Genomic DNA, 12,503 nt, shown 5'->3' on the forward strand with positions numbered 1-12,503 from the left:
TATTGTGCAATGGTAGATGTTCCTAAGGCAAGATTGGACTATATCTATGCACATATGGGTTATTCATGAAGGTTGTGTATTAATTAGCCTCTCTGGTGTGTTTCATTAGGGTCGGGCCGTTTGAAGTGTTTCTTTAGCGGCAGAGGATGCTCGTGGCATTACAGCCATCTCTGAAAAAGAAGATTCTCTTTTCCATTTTTCCTGGAAGTTCCTCCACCAGGGACGCTCTCCTAATAAGTTTCCTTGGCTGAAATCAACCTCATTTACTGGGAAAATGAGAGAAGTAATGCTGTATTTGTTCTTTAAGACATTTTACTAAAGTTGAACAAAATATTCTGTTGCTTATTATTTTAATGTAGATTTGTATCATTTCATATAAAAGAGAAATTATGAGGCAGAAATAGATCAAATAAGCACAGAATCGCTGTACTTGCTTTCCCCCAAACTCACAGAGGTGAATAAGGATTCAATAATATGCCTCTGCAAGGGCTGTGCCATTACTCGTCATATTTCCACAGCTTAAATCTGAAATGGAAATGAGAACCAATTATAATATTTTTGATACCACAATAATCATTATTTCTCTGTGACTGTTTGCACATGTGTGTTAAAGTAGGCATGTTAAAAGTCACACAGGCTTTTGTTTTTCTTTCCTTGTGTTGCGTGTTAATCACTATGTTATCTTTTTTAACGTTTTTCAGCTGTGTCACAGTGTAAAAACATTTTAAAAACAATATTAATCTCTAGTTGAAATAAGTGTGACCGGTTGAGGGTTTTCCCCTCCCTCTTTCCTGCACACAGGGGTGTGGACCAGCACACCTGGGGCTAATTGTGATTGATTGGGAGAGGCAGGGATATTACTTAAGCCTCTGGTGTGTGTGGACTCGTCCTGTGGTCTTCTCCTGCTGGGTGTCTGTGGAGACGTGTCCGGGAGGCGCGCTTTATGTTTTGGCCGCTGCCCTAGGTCAACATTCTGCTGTGGTGTGGTAAGGGAAATTTTTCCATCTTTTGTGCCTTTTTAGTCTCCTGTGTCGCCGTGTATGCGGCACTAATGTGCATCCTTCCATATAGTGACCCTGTCTGGGTCATGGATGTCCCCACGTGGGTGGATGAATGCCTGGACTGCTGGTGTTCGGTGTCTCGGTACGATGCACGCCTCCCTTTTTCAACACATTTGGGCGTTATTATAAAAATCTAAATGGTCTTAATTGTTATAGTGTGGGCCGCTGTCTGTGAGTGTGCGCGAGGTGGGTGCTGCCGCCGGGGTCTGTGGGCAGCTTGACCTGTAATTTGGTAAGTCGCTGTGTCTGCCTGTTTGCTGTACATTAATTACGGTCTTGTTCTAATGCTGTGTTTCACAGCATAGCTGGACCGGGCTGCAGCCTTGGACATGCTGTTGTGGTGCTATCCTGGTGCCGCGACCAATTAATGGGCCAATCTTCCCCGGCGCGCTCTCTCCCCCCCCTCACTGAGACTGTTCTTGATACCGGCTAAAAACCTTTCGGAAGAACAGTACAAATGTGGCTCTCTATTGGGTGAACTCTTGGACATATTACATGTTGGTTTATTTTCCTTTTTTTGTTTGTATTTTCTTTGTTATGCATGCTGGTTTATGGATTTGAATTGTTTGATTTGAATTTGTTTACATCTTTATTATGCATGCTGGTTTATTGATTTGAATTGTTTGTTTGTTTTCTTTATAGTCCTCAAACTCCCTATTGCAGAACATATTGCCATTTTAAAAAGAGTATTAAACAAATAAAACTATATTTTTATAATTATTTTATGGTCTCTGACCCCTGATTTGGTGAACGGCTCTGCGTGCCTTAATAAGAATGGTCTTGGGCCTATCCCAAGTGGCGTTGCTGGAGATTATTCTTCCTGGAGTGTCATAGGACGCTCGTATTGCCACATAAGCATTAGTTGCAACCTTGGTTGAAGTCTTAATTAATTAATTAAGTAATTTTAAAGATGTTATTAGTTTCATGGATGTTTGTCCATTTTGAGCTCTACCTGCTCATTTTTCTTTTCTTTTCTTACCTGTGAGCATGATGTTTGTTGACACATATCTGGACCGAGAAGAGCCTCTTCTTCCACTGGAAGGTGTCCACGTGCTTGTGAAGTTATCACCTTCAACAGATCAAAGACAGTTGGCGCATTACTTATGCATTGGTGAAAGGTGAGGTATTCAGTTGAAGTCGGGCAGAAAGGCAAAGCTACCCCTTATTCTGAAGTAATGACTTCCTATTGACAGAGTGCTCCAAGTCAAAGACGGAGGCAATGCTTTGTGTCCTTTTTGCTTTGTTTTGCGTTAAAGGTCACAATATAAGACATCAGGCCCTGGGAAAAAGCATCTCTGAAGAGTACTGTATTTTCTCTCTTTCCAAAACTTGCATATTGTCTATCTAGAAAATAATTTTGTCACCATATACATCCTACCAAATAGTTTAGGATGAGTGACTATATCATAGCCAATAGTCAAGAATTCAGAAAATAATAGAGGCACGAATATCTTTTATATTTATATATATAAGTCCTAATGTTGGGGTAACATCATCCATATTGTGATGATTCTCACAAAAAAGTTGCGTTATAGAGACAACACAGTGGCGAGCCTGAGGCTACTCTTTTGCTCCTCTTTACTCTGAGGCCTAAGGCAATAACCCCCGTCCAAACATTTCCACAGCTTTTATTATCTGATGGGAGATATATGTGTCCCTTGTCTTTCATTCATTGTCTTCACTGTTACATTATCTCTTGAAGTAATAGCTAATGCTCATGTCAGATGTATACCATGTACTCCAGGAAATAAGAATGTAAGTGCTCGTGCAAACCATTTTGTTCATCTTAGCAGCTTGCACTGAACCGTAATCAAAAGAACTACATCATTTTAAACAAATTTCTTTTTGCAGATTTAAGCAATTTGCTAACTAAGGACTATTTTCACTCAAAGGTCAACCAGGATAAGTGGGAGTGGGGAGGTACACCTCGTCACTTTTTGAAGGACTAAGTGTTCTGCTCTGAAATGGACCAGGGGGAGACTCAAATGACTCAAAAGGCTATATCAGCGAGCACTTGTGGTCTGCGTTATTTATTTATTAATTTGAGGCCTGTCTACTGACACATCTGAGTGGTCTAATTGCTGCGAATTGACACCAGTTACTGTCCATAATGGGAGCTTGGGAGTCTTTGGTAACCGTGGTTCATTCGGCCGCCCCTCGCTGCAGCTTAACTGCCCTAAAAATGTCTGATTGCAACACGGGAGCTGTGGGGCGAGACAGGATTATCAGTCTTTGTTGTGTGACTGTGTCTATTATCCTGACCTCTATTCACAGTGGGCCCTTAGGAGTGTCGCTTACAGCCACACAGCAAACTACCCCGTCCCCGACAAACAACATGTGAACCGGAGATCTCCCCCTGTCCCAGTGCACTAGACACTTACATCTCCTGCACTGGGCAAAGCACTCCACTGCAGGTAAGGCTATCAGATCCCTATTGATTTAATGAAGATAGATTGGAGGCACTTCCTTCCAATGTTATTGCAGCAGACGCGATTGATTGTTTGTGTTGACTGGCGACGTTGTCGCCAAGCTGGGTGCCGGCTCTTAGTTTAGGAAGTTCATTACTACTGAAGAGCTTCTGGTAGTCTCTCATGGTGGAAATGAAATGCAGCCAGGGTGTTCGGGCTGCTTGGTAGGGGCGCTTGTATGATTTTGGGAGAGGAGTCATTTATTTGGTACACTGTATGTTTTTTTTCTGGCATTTATTAATCGTGTAGTGTATTTTCTAATAAGGTTAATCAGGAAAATGGAATAATAAATGTAACCTTTTTTGTTTGGGGATGCATGATGCTATTATATTTCATATAAGAACTGTATGGATTGTTTTAGAACAATTATAATGGCCTTTAAATTAAGTCTACATCCTAATAAACAAATAAAGATACATTCACTGGATAGTAAAACTTGTTAAACAGAAAAAAAATGTAGTTTCAGTAATAACTCAAATGAAAAGGTCTTTTAAAAACATGTCCTGGTAAAAACATTACGTAATTTGATGTGAGGATTATAATGTTGACAGTGTACCTCAGTTGGGGAGGAAAAAAACTACAGCAGGAAATTAAACTTACTATCTCTACAATTTCCTAAAATAAGTATTATGTGTGCTATCTCTTCGTAGAAACCTTTAATGTAGTTATTTTGGATGAAAATGAGGTTGCTGGGCAGAAAAAATCAAAAGCCTTTTCTCTTTTTTGCCGACATAGTGTTAGAATAGTGATGAACAGAATAGTGATGAACAATGCCTGAAGCAACAATTCAGGAAACCCGTGGCGGCTCACAGAGGTTTGTGGATTGACGTCTAACGCAACACCAATGCGGAGTAAGCTTTGGGATACAGTTGCATCAAATCTTCCCCATTAAAGCTCATCTTATTTGTTTTCATGGTGGATGTCATGTAGTCTATATATAAACTCTCTGTAATCATAACAATGTCAAGGCGCCAAATGTTTTGAGGGCTTCTGCTGTATATTTTCAGTTTTATCTAAAACTCATATATATATGTGGATTTATTCCCTTGCATTAGCTTTTACTATTGTGTCTATAAATGTCTATGCTGTCATGGTTGCCAATGAATTTAACAACATTATTCAATATGCTTTCTTTAAATCCAAATATTTTAGTGCTCATGTTTTTCCTGAGTCTATTCTTTTAGAAATACAGTGTTAGCATTTATTCTTCTACATCTACATTCCAATCGCAGCAAATGTACAAGTGTGTACTTGATTGTAAATTGCTTAATGGTTTGAAACTCTCTCCTGAAAGCACCTTTTGAGACTCGTACAAAGATAATTTTACGTGAGGGCCATTAGAGATGTTTTGCTCTTTATGCCATTTTTTTGGTGAAGAGTATTGAAATGGGCACAGCTAAAAAATAGGCTCTAAGAAATCCAAAACCACTTAAAACCGAATATCACTTATAAAAAAAAAGTTTTGAAGATAAATGCCAAATCAATAGACCAGGTAGGAGCATGTGTATACTTCTTCTGACATACATAGTGAGTTATTTGAGCAGTGTTCATTTTCTTAATGCAAAATATATCACTAAAGGTTTTTCTTTGGTGACCAACATGACGTAAAGAAAATCTACTTTTCGGTAACAAAAAGAATGTTTCATATTTAATACAACGCTCCCTTTGCTGTGCGCGCCATGAACCCATCTAACTTCCGTTAGAGTTGGCGATGACAACAGTGCTCGGGACGAAAAACGATATCTATTCATGAATAAATATTCTATATAATTTAATTTAATTTATAAATCCTTGACTAATCAGAAGTTATTTTATTGTCATTTATCAACATAACACTAAAACACCCGAGCAGATTAAGGTTGACTAAATATGGTTAAAAAAAATCTAAAATGACATTTTCCACATGACTAAAACTAGTCAACAATCGACTGAGGAATCACTAAATCAGAGATAATTTTCTAATATTCTTGAGGAGCTATTGGTTATGTCTTGGCGTGCGGTGGTTGCAGGAAATAAAACGTGATAGATTACTACCGCTGAAGTTATCTCAAACTTGTAGCTCTGACAAGCAGGGCCAGGCTCACTTATCCTCCCTCAGCCCACTACATCAGATGGGGATGATTGCAGTCTTGAAATCAATGAAACCACAAACCTTCCTGATAATATTCCCTCTTGGAGTGCGGTGGCAGTTAAAGCTGAGGCACTATTTATCCGTCCAGTCTCAACTGGAGACATCTGAGGTCTATTTCTGGGAACTTTCCTTCATGATTTGATGCCTAAATCTGCATTTTTACCAAAACTGTTAAAAGTGATTAAGCGGCACAGGCATATTATTTTATTGAGAAATAATAGCTTCATAATTTCTAAATAATCAATAAATGTATTATTGATGGTATCATTAACAATCCAATATACATTAACAGTGAGTTAGAATGTTTTGATGTTCCCACTCTTTTGTCTCAAGTGTTGATAGGAACACTACACGATGACACTTTTGTTCTTTGAATTTGTCAGAGCATGCCCCGCCCCCACCCCGGAGATCTCTAAATGGACCAATTTGACACTATAAAAGTCTCTCAAGTCCTCCACTCAATCATTGCTTCCCTCTGCGATATTCCCCAAACAATAAAAAAGAAGACAATACCAGATTAATATACAGTCTGTTCTCGGCAGGATTTTATCCCTGTGGGGCGGGCATCGTATCCTTGTCTGAAGTCACCAAGCAGTAAGAAGGATTTGGTTGACGGGGCACAGCGGGCCCTGAGATGTCTCCGCATTTGAGGTCACTAGTGGATAGCAAAGTTATCTAAAGCCCTAGTTTGCATCCCCCCCCGTCCCCCCTTCCTCCACCATCCCAGAATGGGTGTCAGAGATTAGTGGTGCATCCATCCGCCGTGACCTCTAGGAGCTAAAGAGATGCTGCGTTGCCATCTTGTGACGTGTCGAACAATGCAAGGGCAGGACTGTCGTCCCAATGCCATGCTACGCCACCCGATGGCCCTTTTGTTAAATGCTTTATAATGGCGGCCATTCATGTAATTTCAGCCAGTACGCATTAACACGGCCACTCCACCACCCCCCCCCCTCCCCTCCCCCCTGGAGTAGCTTAAAAGGACCAAACGTTTTTTTTTCTGCAGAGGCCTCTACTTCAGTAGCAGGAATGCACTTAAGTTACGGGTGGAAGTCTTGAAAGGTCACATGACTTATGAAAGTCTTACTCTTTTTAAATGAAGTGATTTTGAAGAAAATGTATTTGTGATCTACTAATTTAATAGTTTTTTTTATCTTAAAGTTTAAAAAAAATGTAATTTCTCCTCAAGTCTGTACTGCACTGTACTGGATGTACTGCCTCAATTAAACTGTTGACTCATCTGAAATTGTTTCCCTAAACCCAAGTGTCAATGATAATCATACAGAACATTATGGACAATTCTGTCATTTTTGCGCAATTGGTTATTTGATGAAGGTCCATAGTCTTATAGTTAATTGACAGACCTTCACGCATGATCAACCGCTTTTTTGATATTCAGGCTTGAGATCCCACTTTGATTGACAGCGCAGTGGTGGAAATGGACAAAACTAATAGAAGTTGTGTCAAAATGTCAACCAGACCATCTCCGAGAGCATCAACAAAACGTCTGTATTGAATCTCTCTAAGGCCTCAGTATTCTCGGACCTAAACCACAGAGCTCAATGAAAGCAGAAAATTGGCATAAAAACCTCAGTCAGATATCTGACGTTCCCACTTCTGAGTCTGCCAGGCTTTCTTCTAGTTCAGGCGTAATATGATGTGTAAATCCTTCCCTTAAGGAAGTGGAGTTACTCCAAATGGCACAGATTGCATCCACAGTGTTTAACTAGAACACATCAGACTAAACTGAGAAGCATGTTTTGAAATTTGCGAATGAAAAGTGGCTGCTGATGCGTACTACAGTGGATATTGACGGTTGATGGTCAAAGCATTATTTTGGGGAGAAAAAAGTATTTTCTAAATGAAGTAAAAATCTTAATATACATATTTGTCACAGAATGAATTCGACGTCACAAAAACAGTAGAAAACTCGACATTTTTAGAATCATATCCCTCCAAATGCTTCCACTGAAATAATGTTGCATTAAGAAAATGGCCACTGTAGTCCCCTATTGGCATATTCCGATAGATCTCTTGTTTTTTAATTATATTGTCGGTCAGATTCAGAATAAAAATGTGTGAACTATTCTGTAGTATTAATGGTTTGGCCAGTACATACTGTATATGACCCAAAGTAAAACTGATGAACCCACGTCAGTAAAGAAGCGGCAGAACTTACTGCGGGGGCAAGTGCGTCACGAAAAAATGTGAAAAAACAAAAACACTAAAACAGAGTACACTTAATCAGATGTGTTATCTGCATGCATCTGATCAGCCATTCTTTCTCTTCGTCTTGATCTGAATGATGAAACGAAGGACTCCAAAATATCTGTGTCTATTCTGGCAAATCATTACCTCACGTCGACTCATGCAATGAGCTGCAACTTCCTTCAGCAGTTTAACAGCTGTGTCTTTCCAAAGGAAATATATTCAATTTTTGCAGAAATATTGTACGCACAATAGTACGTCCTTGTCAGGGCATGTGGAATAGAAGACAAGCTTGAGAGCATACTATGGTCAGGGTCAAGGTAAATAGGAGTTACTTTTCATTATGCTCTGCATGCTGATGTTTATTCTGAAAGTGTCAGCGGGTCCACACAGCCGCACTGGACTGCTGTAATAACCATATCATTTGAGTTGTCAGCCCCTTTTCCACGATGCAACCTGGAGAAGGAGCTGTCCATCAAGTGCTGCGGCTTTCCTTTTAAATGACCCTTTTCAAGTGATACTAGCCCGCTCGGGCACTTGCATTCCAGTTTCATGCACGGCACTCTCATTACGTTACAATTTTAAGAGCACTTTGAGGCCTGTTTAAGTAGTGTTTAAAAGGAAACCATTCGTATCACTCTTAACTGAGTGGAACAGGCGGTCAGGAAGTGAGTCATGCCACCACTGATATGCCCTTGCCTCTATAAGGGCTTTAACAATATGCCCGGGAAGTCAGGAGTTAATGATGAGTATTGGAAGGAAAGACATTATCTGCTTAGTGTTCATCTCCAATACTGCTGCCACATAAGGTGCTACCTGGGCCCAAGGCAGAATCAGTGTTGGTACCTAGATAGGACCCCAGCTGCGTGTTCCACTGAGATAGCAAACCACGAAAGGAGCCATGACCAAAACGCTGATAATGGAATCTGTGACATTTGATGTCAGTTTAATCCCCGCACTTTGAGACTCACTCACTTTATTTATCAATTCATTTGGTGGATTTGCTTCACCTTGGCTGAGAGGGGTTTGGATTTGTGGCTGAAGGAAGACTTTTGATGGATTCATGTGTTATTCATATAACACATGTCTTGATTCACTCTGTGTAACTATTCTGCCCTCAAGGAAAAGGATTGACATTTAACATTTTATTCGTGAGGAACTTCAAACAAATATATTTTTTAACCATTTTATTCATGCCCAAAATGCTGGTGATCAGGTCTCTGAAAAGAGGAAAATAGAACAGAAAGGGTCATTCCCATTCATTGTCCCTCGCAAATAAATAAAAACCCTGAATTTTAATTAGTCTACCTCTTTTGAAATACAATTCACACAAACAACATGAAGTGGTACACTACATATCCACCAATTGAGTATGTCAATTGTTGTTTTTTTAAGGACATTGAGGGGTTGAAATTAGTCATTTAATGGGTTTTTATTTTATGTTTCTCCAAAAGGTTAATCATACTGTACAAAAATATCGGTCTGAGGTATCTCTTCATACGAAGGTCAAACTCTTTTGGGCGAAGGAAATTATGCTAAAATGCCCTATTACTGTTATTATCATTATTATTCATTAGTGATTGTGCAGCATAGGTCACAGCTAACCAGCTAGCATTAAGGGATCAATTCGGAGACATGTCCTACTGCCTGCCCTAAAGTCACTTATCATATCATCATTCATCATCGTAAAATAACGCCATGATGAACATATAACTACAGACAAAACCTTCAAGGATGGGACAAGAAGCCACAACAGGGAAAAAGAAGATTCTAATTCAATGTATGAGCTAAATACAAAAGCCCAATTATCATAGGCTGCAACTGTGCATGCTGCATGGACCTATTTGAGCCGCATGACATTACTATGCAAGAACAGTGAGCTTTCTTCCTTGAATTGACTTCAGAGCAAACTGTTTTCAGATACCTCTCCACGTTCTACCACACGCCATGATTAATTCACTTGTAATGTATGTTAATGTATGTTAATCTGTGTCAGTGATATGCTAATTAATACCTAACTCGCAGATACCAACGTGGCAACACATACTCGTTGAAAGAGGTGGCAGGTTGAAATTCAGAGGAAGAATTGTTTATTAAAAGAATAACATACAGTAGGCCGGTACTGCTTTGGGAGATTTGTATTGCACACAGGAGGCTGTCCTGAATGTTGTTCAATATTTCCTCAAAATTATAAAGTGAAAGCACCACACTATTACTGCAAGAGTAAAGGGATGTTAGTGATCTCCATGTTAATTAAGTTAGTGTGGGATTTATATTTTTTGTCTGTGTTGGTTTAAAGTTGATCATACAGATAGAAGAATGGCAAGGATGCTGAAGCCATGGGGATTCCATGTTTGTGTGTAAACAAATCCAGTAAATAAAAGAAGGCTAAATATATGTTAAAATCTGACATGCCATATTCAGATTCTTTAAAAAAAAAAAACACAACACAACATCCCCAAGCAATATTATCTTGATATAAACAGTAGGTGGCACCAAGTCATCGTGATTCAATGCGTGTGAATTAACTCTGCTATTCCTTTGAATCCAGTTCAAAAATTAGTATTTAGGTTATTGGGAAAATAGTTCTAGTCTTTGCGTATTTTTGTATTTTAAGCTTCCATATTTAGAGATAAATACACAAGGTACCACTGCAGTGGGCGAAAAGCTCCTCATTTGTGTTGCCGCACTTGATCACGCCATTTAAATGCCTGTTTAAAGGATTGCAAGGGTGCCAACAACTACACAACACTTATATCACTGTGTAATGTGCTGGTAAAATACATGTCCAGTACAGACACAAGGTCTGTTCTGGAGATCACTCTCTTTGAACTTTGACCTGAAGGCTTCCTGGCCGCCGTTACCCGCTGTAGCTCAAAATCCCTGCCAGCCTTGATTGTGTCAGTTCGACATTCCTCCACTGTAATGCCTTTTTGCAACAAAAAAAACGACAACATGAAACAACAGCATTATTCTTATTTCTCTTTTATATTTGTGGTTCCGCACCTTAAAGTTCACGATTGCTCCTACAAGGAGACCTGCATCCACGTCATAATGACTTTGAAGTTAATATCAGGCCAACAGTTGAGTGAATATTTCATGATTCTATTCCACTGTATTTGTCTTGTTTTGTGACAATCAAGCCATTGGAAAACAGTTATCAATTATTCACATTTGCTCAACACGCTCATCAGAAATTAATCTGGGTGGTCAAATGACAAAAGACCTGCTAATACAACAAAAAGCTGTCGAACATTCCCGTTTCCATAATTGACTTTTCAAAGACATTGTGAAAACAATTAATGAGGACAAGATACAAGGTGTCTGACAGAAGCGTTGCAATGACCAAGGAAGACATTGACATTGAAGACATGAGAGAGTGAATTGGTTATGGAAAAGATTGAACTTCTACTATATTACACAATTATACTTTTTTAATAAAACTTATTCTCGACTTTTTATTACCTGCCGTAGAAGAGCATGTATTTAATTCAATAATTTTTAATTCCGGTACCGTATTTCTTGGGCATTATCAAATATAATAAGAATTTAACAAAAGCTCTTTGCAAAATAGATGAATGCTAAATCATTTCGACGATATCCACCTGTACTTATGGACGTTCTTTGTTCTGAGCTTTATATCTCTTTATTTTTCTCTGCAAACTATTAATGATCAGAAAAACGCAGATTACATTCCTACTCATAAACAAACTCTGGCCATTTGCGTAGTCAATGTCGTAAAAGATAATGACATGTTGAAAGTAAATGAGCCCACTCATAATCATGCCTAATCTGCCATTGCAGCCCTTTTTGTGACAGACATTAATCACGTCTGCAGCCAGTGAGATATTTTATTTGCCATGCCTGAGGATAGGTAAGTGAATGCAGACACTTGAGCGCGTGTTGAGTTGCGATGACGACGCCACAATGACCACTAATTGCCATCTATGAAATCCTCTGATCAGCCGGAGCAGACTGAGTGTCCCATTATTGTTTATCCCTCATTATGTTGAACTTGGTGCTAATGATTCCATTTTATTCAAAGCACATACACTGAATGATTTACCTACCGTCTTTGTGCTGGATGTAGTCGCTGCACATAGGTCAATACGCCACACAAACAAAGCTTTAAAAGAAGTGTTTTCAACTGCGCCATTTCATTGTCTTAATTGAATTTAAACGATTGTTTGCTTAGAGGGCCATAAAGACCCTCAACAAAATGTCTCCAGAATAGAGCCATAACATGAAATTAAGTCTTTAAAACAGTCAAGAAAACATAACAACAAATCTCTGAACAGCTCAACTGTAAAAACTAATCGTTATTGTTTGTGGAAAACTCCTGCACGAAGCAATTCTGCGTTGAATCATGGCAAGATTTAAGCAAATATTTGTAATCGAATTTCACAGCTTAGCTCTGTATCTGCAATCCCCAAATGATCACCCTCCGGATACACTAAAAATTGCAACGCAGCAGGGCTACTAATGCCTCTAATAGTTTTGCCATTGTGAAAATACTGCTCAGCAACCAGCACTGATCTTACTAACTGTGATTTTCAACATACAGCCCACGCAATTACTGCGTATTGATGCTTTAATACCTGGAGTTTCATAGCCCAAGTCCCTGCCACGTTTTTT

General features: G+C 39.2%; 1 long non-coding RNA gene across 1 annotated transcript in view; it reads left to right on the forward strand.

The window, feature by feature from the left end:
• The first annotated feature begins 3,325 nt into the window (after positions 1-3,325).
• LOC119217225 (uncharacterized) overlaps positions 3,326-12,503 on the forward strand; it is a 67,944-nt gene continuing 58,766 nt past the window's right edge. Inside the window, exon 1 of the long non-coding RNA XR_009956738.1 lies at positions 3,326-3,475. This is a non-coding gene — a long non-coding RNA (uncharacterized LOC119217225). The remainder of the gene's footprint in view (positions 3,476-12,503) is intronic.

This window comes from Pungitius pungitius, chromosome 7 (assembly GCF_949316345.1).
Source record: "Pungitius pungitius chromosome 7, fPunPun2.1, whole genome shotgun sequence".
Classification (NCBI taxonomy): Eukaryota; Metazoa; Chordata; class Actinopteri; order Perciformes; family Gasterosteidae; genus Pungitius; species Pungitius pungitius.